Here is an 8,808-nt window from a genome sequence, read left to right on the forward strand (position 1 = left end):
GGGATGTTGGGTGCGTCCTGTAAGTCATTAGTCAAAACTGCAGGTGTGACCGTCCAGTGGCAGTTATATGGCCGTCGCCTCCCTCCTGGAGGTGATTCACAAAAGGAATGCAGGTACCAGGAAGGACTGTCCTAACAGTTGCTTTCTCGTGAGTCATGGCCAAGTCAACTCCCCACCCCCACCTCTTCCGAAATCAAATGCTTGTTATGGACTCAGTACAAAGGAGCCCCTACTGAGGATTACATTCTAAGAAAACCGCCTAGATATCCCAAGGCCAAGGACGGTTTTTGCAGGCTTGCTTTTGAACAATTTCAGAAAGGGGGAAAAAATGTGGCCAAACATAGGAAAGTGTTTACAGCTGGAGTGAAACTCCAAAAGGAGTTGAGCATGAGGCCTGACCAGTGGTTCCTACTGGGAATGATGCGGCCCTTGGGGAACATCTGGCAATGTCTGGAGAAGTTTTTTAGCTGTCCTGCCTGGGGCGTGGGGGGGAATGACCCAGGGGCTACTGACTTACAGGGGGTAGAGCCCAGGGCTGCTGTAAAACAAACAGCTTACAGAACACAGGACAGCCCCTACAACAAAGAATCATCTGACCGGTCCAAAATGTCAGTGATATCACAGTCAAAACATCCTGAACTAGACTGAGAGAGAAGTCAGGTGATTCTGTAATGTGTAGTAGTACGTAACGAGTAGGGTCAGGGGACATGATTTGGAACTTAGGTGGCCCAACAGAAAGATGTTCTCTCTCTGAACAAAGAAGACACAAGCTGGGTCTCGCCCAGTAGAAAAACAGATGTGAATGCAGGCTCAGAGGGCAGTGGGGAGATTTACAGACCTGGAAAAAGGAGAGCAAACCGCAAGTAGTTTACATTTCAGTTGTCGTAGACCCCTATAGGACATCCACTGTCCAGTTGCACTGTGCACTAGTGGGTATCCTATATTTTGCAAAGTGTTGGGTTTTGGTTTACCTGTTTTTCAATGAAGGAATGAAATTCTGGACCAGTTTCACTTTATTTTCCAGGAACTTGTGATAACTAATTCCTAAGATTCTGCCCAATTTGGATCGTTCTCGTTCACTGTAACTGCAATTCACAGGAGGTTTTGGGATGCGGTACTACAGCATTTAAAACACTCTTACAGTAGGGGTTGCTAAGGAAATGGGGGCTTTGCGGCACTACTGAGCCAACTGAATGGGAACACTCATTAGAATGTGAGAATTTTAATCTGCAAGTCCTGAGTAATGCAGCAGGGTCTGTAAGTATATATCATTTCATCATGATAATTCTATTTTTTAAGCTTTAAGTTTTGTGAAGGTGAGAGTTGGTGTAGCTTATGTTTTCTTGTTGTGGATCTGGTGTATATTCATGTTAGACTGCTGGTCACCCCCTTGAAGGGCTGAGTTTCTAAATGATGACGCTTCCTTCCAACCCTGATCTTGGGGGAGGTTTTGTCTTAGCATCTCTAAATTGTTTCAGAAACACACTCACGAGGAGTGGGAATGCCGATAACAACCATAACCGCAGTGTGGAGGGGGCAGTCCTCGTTCTCAAGCCTATCGTTAGGGTCCTATGGTGGATGGAAGGAACTGTGTCATTTGGAATTGTTGGAGGGTAGAGTGGCTGAAGGTGGGAGGAGATACCAGAGGGTTAGCCCAGTGCAGTTGAGGAAGGTGTTTGTATGTTGTTTGGATTCATATCCCGTGAACAGTTAGTAAGCCATCGAAGGTTTCTGGTCGGGGTAGTGGGAGCAGATACGTGTATTCAGAAATACGGTTCTCTGAGTAGATGATTACGTCCATACAGGATCCCAGGGCACCTCTGTGATTGCTGAAAGCCTTTGTGCTCTGAATACAGAGAGGCAGTATAGGTGAATGGTTAAGAGAGAAGGTGCTAGAGCCAGTCTTCCTGGGTTCAAAGCCTGCCTCTCTCACCGACTAGCTCTCAAGTGCCATGCAAATTGTTTAACCTCTTCTTATGCCTCACTGTTTTCACCTGAAACGTAAGAATGACAAATGCACCCACTTCTTATGAGAATTCAGGGCATTCGTATGAGTAAAGTGCTTAGAGCAGTGCCTGGCATAGAAAAAAGGCCAGAAATTGCGAGGTACTATTATCAGAAGTGACGTTTGTTGTTGTTGTTGTCTTCAGCGCCCCCTGTAAAATGCAGAGGGATTGCAGGGCGGGCCGAGGGTTGGAATGAAGGCGGGCAGCCGGCCTGCACACGCAGATCCCTTGGAGAGCTTTCCAGAATATCCACACTGAAATCCTACTCTAGATCAATCTGATAACCAATTTGGAAATGGGGCCTGGGCGTGAACTTCCGAGGTGACTCGCATTCTAATTGTGAATCACTTGGTGTCCAGCCTGAAGCCCGGCCTGGCCCAGGGTAGCGTAGGAGGCAGGCAGTGCAGTTGGGTTGAAGAGGCCTCCCCCTGGGGAGACAGGGAAGTTGGGGTGGCCGCGGCAGAAGAAAGAGCAAATCCCCTACTAGTGTTCCAGAATGGCCTCCCTGTCCTCTCTGCACCTCCTGCTCCCGGCTGACATCTCTCATCCCAGCTCGATGTGTGAGCTGTAAGAGAGCCAAAGACCATGGGAGGTCAGCAGCTCCGCAGAGCCAGACGGTCAGGCATCCAGCTGGCGTCTACCTATCAGTGATGGATTACGTATCTCCGTTCTCCCGCCTCTATGAGTCAGTCTACCAACAGGGACCTGCTATGGGGCCAGCCACTTGCCAGGGGACTGGGGGGCAGGGGCCAGATAGCGATGTGGCTGCTGTTGGGGGTGAGTTGTTACTGTTTTGTTTGCTTTTTCTCTGGGAGCCAAAATTCAGGCTTGTTAAGTGGTAATTGACAGTGCTTTCTTCTAAGGAAGTTTCTCCCGGATTTGCTGCCAATAGGAAGTGCATTATCCCTCAGAGCACTATAGCATTCATTTATCGAGTGCCCACTCAATTATGAGGCATGACAGAGTTTGCCGTCTAAGAGAGGAAAGACCACTTAATGATTCCTGGAGTCAGAAGTTGGGAATGAATGGACAGACAGATCAAAAAGTTAAGGGGATTCCATTGTCATTGGAGAAGCACTTCCAGCAGAAGCTGGGTCTTCCACTGCAATCTTAAAGGAACCCTTGAATAAATTGTGTGGGAGAGAAAGTATGTTTTTTGAACATAAACGAATCGTGATTTCAGCTGATCTGATAGGATCACAAACCACAGTTGCAGTTGTGCCCACCACCATGGGACCAGAATTAGCACCTCCTAGAGATTAGAATTCTATTTTGAGATCTTAAGAACTGTTTGCCCTGATCCAGGAGAAATGGAACTCTCTCAGATGGTGTGTTTATTACAACAGATTTCTGGGCTGGGTCAAATGATTTTTCTGGATGGACAATTCTTGCATGTGAAGGAGATAAAAAGCTTCACCCTTTGGGAGGGACTTTGTTCTAGAGATGGGGGGGGGGGGACTCTTGCTTACTGACCCAAATGGAAGGATGATTGATGGCCAATGACCCCAATCAGAGCTTGTTCCTAAATTGACTTGGATTTGCTTTGGGAAGAGGATATGGATGGCCATTTGGAAGCACAGATCAGAGGTCTTTTACAGGTAGAGATGGAGAGGGTGATAATACAGGAATTGGGATAAGGGGTTTGGGAGAAGAGTAATACCTGAGATTTGCCCTAGATCTAATGTTTACCTTTCACCTTCTTAACACAAACACCCCAATATCACCAACATCCTTCTCTGCAATCAAAATGTATTCCTTTCCTGCCATCAGAAGTAAGCACCTTGAAGGGTAAGAATTATGGTTTAAATACTTAGGAGGCCTGCCATGTTTATGCATTGAATTAGAATGACTATACAAACAGATCTTTTAATTCATTTCCTGCGGTTCTCATGGGGAATTTCAGAGAGGCAACTTTCTGGGAAGAAGTGACTGCAGGGTGGGTGGAGGGTGGTTTAGTTTTGTCTCTTTGCATTTCTTCATTGCTCTCTCGGCTTTGCCAAAGATGCCAAGAAAGAACAAAGAGCTGAGGGAGAGAGGGCTGGTTGGCATAAAGACTATTCAGAACATTCAAGAGAAAATCTGCAGAGGTCACAGAAGATCTTCTCTCTCTTTTATAGCGTAGCCTGGCTAGAGGGGCACTGTTCTAAGTACGAAACAGAAAAAACGAAGGCTCTGTCTTACATAGCGTGTGCAGAATGTCTTGACTTTGCACACACACTGCCTTTCTTCTGAGAAGGTTCAAAGCACTCTGCAAACATGACATCGTTACTCCCCGGAGGAGACTGGGGACCCACGCTCAGGAGAATAATCCCCGTGTGGTAGTTTGGAGGAGCTCACGCATAGATCAACTTTCAGGGGTAAAGCCAGTGTCCCTGGATTGTTTGAGTTAAAAATCTCATGTACGGAAAGGTGGGCATCGACGCTAAAGGTGTCAGGACGCCTTCACGGACATGAGGTCTCTCGATGAACTCTACGTCACAGGCTTTAAAAAGGCACACTGAACATTTTTATAGTTTCTCCTTCTTTTCTCCCAAATGGCCATTCTTAGAGTTGACTTTCATCTAGCACTTTTTTTTTTTTTTTGGAGCCAGACAAAAGCGAAATGACGGAACAAAACAAGAGATACCAAGTAGGATCCATGTTATCATTGGCTCCTCTCAGGCGAAACCCCTGAGTCTTAGACGGGAGTCATTAAAAAGAGAAACGAAAACATCCCAACTCCCTGTGTTGTTTTGATTAGGGTCTTGTGGCAGAGCGCAGAAGTAAAAAATTCTCTTAATAACTTGAAAAAAGAAAAAAAAAACAGGAGTTATCATCTGTGGCAGGTAAAGTCCTGTTTTCTGTCTTTGCGAGGGAATTTTAGTCACATCAATCAGGTTGCTTCTTTTCCCTTTTTTCCCACTCCGCCCCCGCCCCCCCCCGGATCTGATCTGGGCCCTGCCTCCGGGCTCTCTCTCTCCAGAAATCTCAGCAGGTTCCACCCGTGGGAGATAATTCACAGACTATGAAGATAGATGGAACTCTGCCTTGTGGCTCTCTTAGCATGTCCTGCAATCAAGTCTGCTTCAGGGCAAGATCCGCTGGAGGAATTATTGGAAATATTATAACACGGGTTATTTGGAAATCGAAGGGGAAAAGCAGAACTTTCGACCAATCAGGTCAATTCTCTTCCGGTTTCCTTGGACTCAGGCGTGAAAAGGCTGTAATCCGCGGATTTCCACTAACAGGTCTGTTCCCTGTCACGTGGAGTCGCTGCTCCGCCAGAATCTTCATTTGCGTAATCACCGAGGTGTCTCTGGAAGGCGGCGTTACTGGTCATTTAAACCTGGCTCGGCTGTAGATACCCGTCCTGCGTCTAGACTTGGCACGCGCCTGTGTTGGGTTTACAACCCCAGCAGCGAGCCGACTGCGCCTTTTCATGTGGTTATCTGGGCTTTGAAGGGCTCTTTGTGGTTTTCTCCCCAAATACTCCCTTGTTTAATTAAAAAAAAAAAATCTTCTTGAGGGTATGTTGGGAGTCTGATTTATTTGCATTGGCTTGTGGCATTCATTTGTGATCAGATGGCCAAGTTCATCTTCTCGGCTTTCCCTGTTGCACGCATTACACTTGCTAAGAAATCGCCAGTGTCTTTCCTTCCAAAGGCTAACCCCTTTAGGCGGGACACTTGGAGCCTCCTGCCCTCCACCTCCCGTCTCCGTGAGCTCATCACCCCCTCTTCCGACTCAGAAGCCGCTGCTGCAGTCATGCATTATCTCACAGCTTATCGTTGACCTTGGTTGTTAGTATCACGTGGCAAGGGGCACATGAAATTGTTGCCGTTATATACATGTTGTTATGCCCGAGAAGGCTGAGGGTCATAAAACATTACTGTGTGGTCACCATGTAACTGGCCTTCCTTCTGGTCTTCTTAAACTTTCAGGACTCTGTCCAGTCTCTTCAGCTGCATCGACACTCCTATAATTTTGGGGGTCACAACCCTGGAGCCCACACAACTAGGAGTCTGTAACATGCACACATTTAAAGGGCCTTAAGTGGTTAATGAGGATAATCTGCAGCCCGGGACTATACTTCCTATGACCTTCTGAAATCCCCACCGGGATCCGAACTCAGACCCAACATGTCTGAGGCTTTCATAAAGTTCTGGCCTTTGGAACACATAGCATGGGCCTCTCCTACACGTGACACTTTATACTGGAATCCCTGTGTAACTCGGCAGTGCAGAGTCTGGGACCGGACACAGACAGACCTGTGTGGCACTGAAATGGCTTCATGGAAAGAAGTTAACAGTAGGCTTCCGCTGTGTGTCGTTGTAACCACTGAATGCGATCCGTGGTGCTCCCTCAGTGATCTAGATTACATGGACCATACGCCGTTCGTAAGGTCTGAGCTCTGCTGGGTGGGCACTGGGGGTGCACGTCTGTCCCCTGCCTACAGCCTGGAGATGCTCCAGTTCATGGCCTGAGCACCTGTGTCCAGGGCCTGGAAGCCCACAGCCATTCCCGCTCACGGAGCTGCATGTGCTCACGGATCTGAGAGCAGGAGAGCCCTTCGGCCAGAACCCGGCCAGCTCTCCAGGAGTGCAGAGATGCCTCGCGCAGAGAGACGGTGAGGTGCCCATGCTCCCTACGGGAAAGGGAGAATGGCCCTCGCCAGAGCAACGTGGGATTTCGGAGCGGAGAGCTCTCCTGCTCTGGTGGGGAATAACACCAAAAAGTGGCCCTCTTAAAACTTTCTCTTCTTCCCTAGGCGCCACAGGACCTCTGAGTTCAGGAACGTGGCCGACAATAAGCAGCTATGTTTGATAACTCCAACGGGAGATTTGCAACCCCTTGATAAAACTTTAAGTTGCCTGGACACGGTCCACTGATAAACAGCTGAGTGAGTAACTCGTAGGAGATTGTGTGTGTGTGTGTGTGTTAGGATTTCTGGACCCTACTGGTGGTAAGATACACCCCAAATGTAAATAATGCCCCCTCTGCTTGTCTAGAGGATGACTGTTGCCTTGTTTAAGAAACAAAGGATACATTTTCCAAGGACTGTTGTGGAAGGGACTTTCTTTGACCCTGGGATGGCTTTGCAACATTCTTCATTTTTATCTCTCTAATGTGATGTGATGTGTGCTGGCATTTGGATTCAGAAACTGGGGTTTGCATCTGGGCCCTGTGACTCCTGAGCATGGCGTCCTTGAACCTCACTTTGTTTGGCTGGTGTAAGGAGACAGTTTTCGCCCTACTTATCTCTTACAGCCTTTCATCTGGCTCCAAAGAGAGAAGGCACATGTGAGTGATGGTCAGTGGTTTTCATGCAGGATCCAGTGAGACATTGGCTGTGACAGTGTTTTGATAGTCAGAACTTAAAGTTATAAGGGAAGGGGTGGCATGAGTACATCGGTATAAGGGCCTTAGTGACCCTCCTGGTAGGGGGAAAGGGGACCAAAATCTCAACACCTTCCCATGTTGTATGTCACGGTATAGAAACCTTGTGGGTGGGCTGGGCGATCAGATACCACTGACGTATAAAAAGGCCTCTATTAAAAGCACTAGGGGTACACAGATATACTGGAGCCTTGTTTCCAAAAGCAAGGGTTCTGGCCTTCAGTGAATGGCTTGAGTGGATGAATTCAGCAAGAGGGTGGTTGGGGTCCGGAGAAGCTTGTTGAATGAGGCTCCCTTGCCTGGGATAATACTGAGTAGGAGGCCCGCCCGCCCGCCTGCCTTCCCTCCCTCCCTCCCTCCCTCCCTCCACCTGAAGATCCACGTGGCCCAGACAGGAGTCTGCACTGTGTTTGATGAGAGAGGGGAGTGGTTCTCAACTCTCAGCTGCTGAATCTTGAAATGCCCCTTCCCTATCCTGCAGTAGAAATCATAGATTATATCACAGGTGCGCATATAACCCCAAAATATAATCGGAGTAATGTCCTAAGAGTAACATAAAGGAAAAAGGAATCAAAAGCAATTTGTAATAAAGCCATATGACCCAACCACAGCAGACACAATGCGGCAGTCTGATGTTGCACATGCACAATCTGTATGAGCACGTCTGCCGACTGTTACAGGAATCGTGAGTTGGAGACTCCCGTCCCAAGGGGCATAGCTCTTAGTGATGTGATATTTGGAAATGATGAGCCATAATTAGTAATGTTCTAAACAAAATAAACAGTCTTCCTTGTACTGTACGTGATAGCTGCGTTCCTAGAAATTGCAGTGTATTTTTAAAGATTTACTTATTTATTTATTTATTTATGTGACAGAGATCACAAGTGGGCAGAGAGGCAGAGAGAGAGGGAGAAGCAGGCTCCCCGCTGAGCAGAGAGCCCCATGAGGGGCTTGATCCCAGGACCCTGAGATCATGACCTGAGCTGAGGGCAGAGGCTTTAACCCACTGAGCCACCCAGGCACCCTGAAATTACAGTGTGTTTTAAAACCACCCAGATACATTGTGCTTTTATATAAAATAGAACCGGGATCTAGGCTCAGATCACCACAAACAGGGAAGAAGTCCTTGGTGCCTGGTGGAATATCTTTGGATGTTGGGATCGTGTGAGCCATTTTTCTTGATGTCTAGTATGTGTCACCTGTGTTGCTTTGTCTGGAATTCCTGGTCCTTCCCACTAAAGGCCAGCAACACACCTCCAGTCACTGTGCCAACCAAAATGTGCTCTTAGAGACCCAAACACCCTCTTAGAGGTAGGTCATCCGTGTTTGTGCACATGGCATGATCTCTTTCTTCTTTATGGCTGAGTAATATTCCCGTGTGTGTGTGTGTGTGTGTGTGTGTGTGTGTGTGTGTGTGTGTGTGTGT

This window comes from Enhydra lutris, unplaced genomic scaffold, assembly GCF_002288905.1.
Source record: "Enhydra lutris kenyoni isolate GAN:26980312 unplaced genomic scaffold, ASM228890v2 scaffoldscaffold33, whole genome shotgun sequence".
In the NCBI taxonomy this organism is placed as follows: domain Eukaryota; kingdom Metazoa; phylum Chordata; class Mammalia; order Carnivora; family Mustelidae; genus Enhydra; species Enhydra lutris.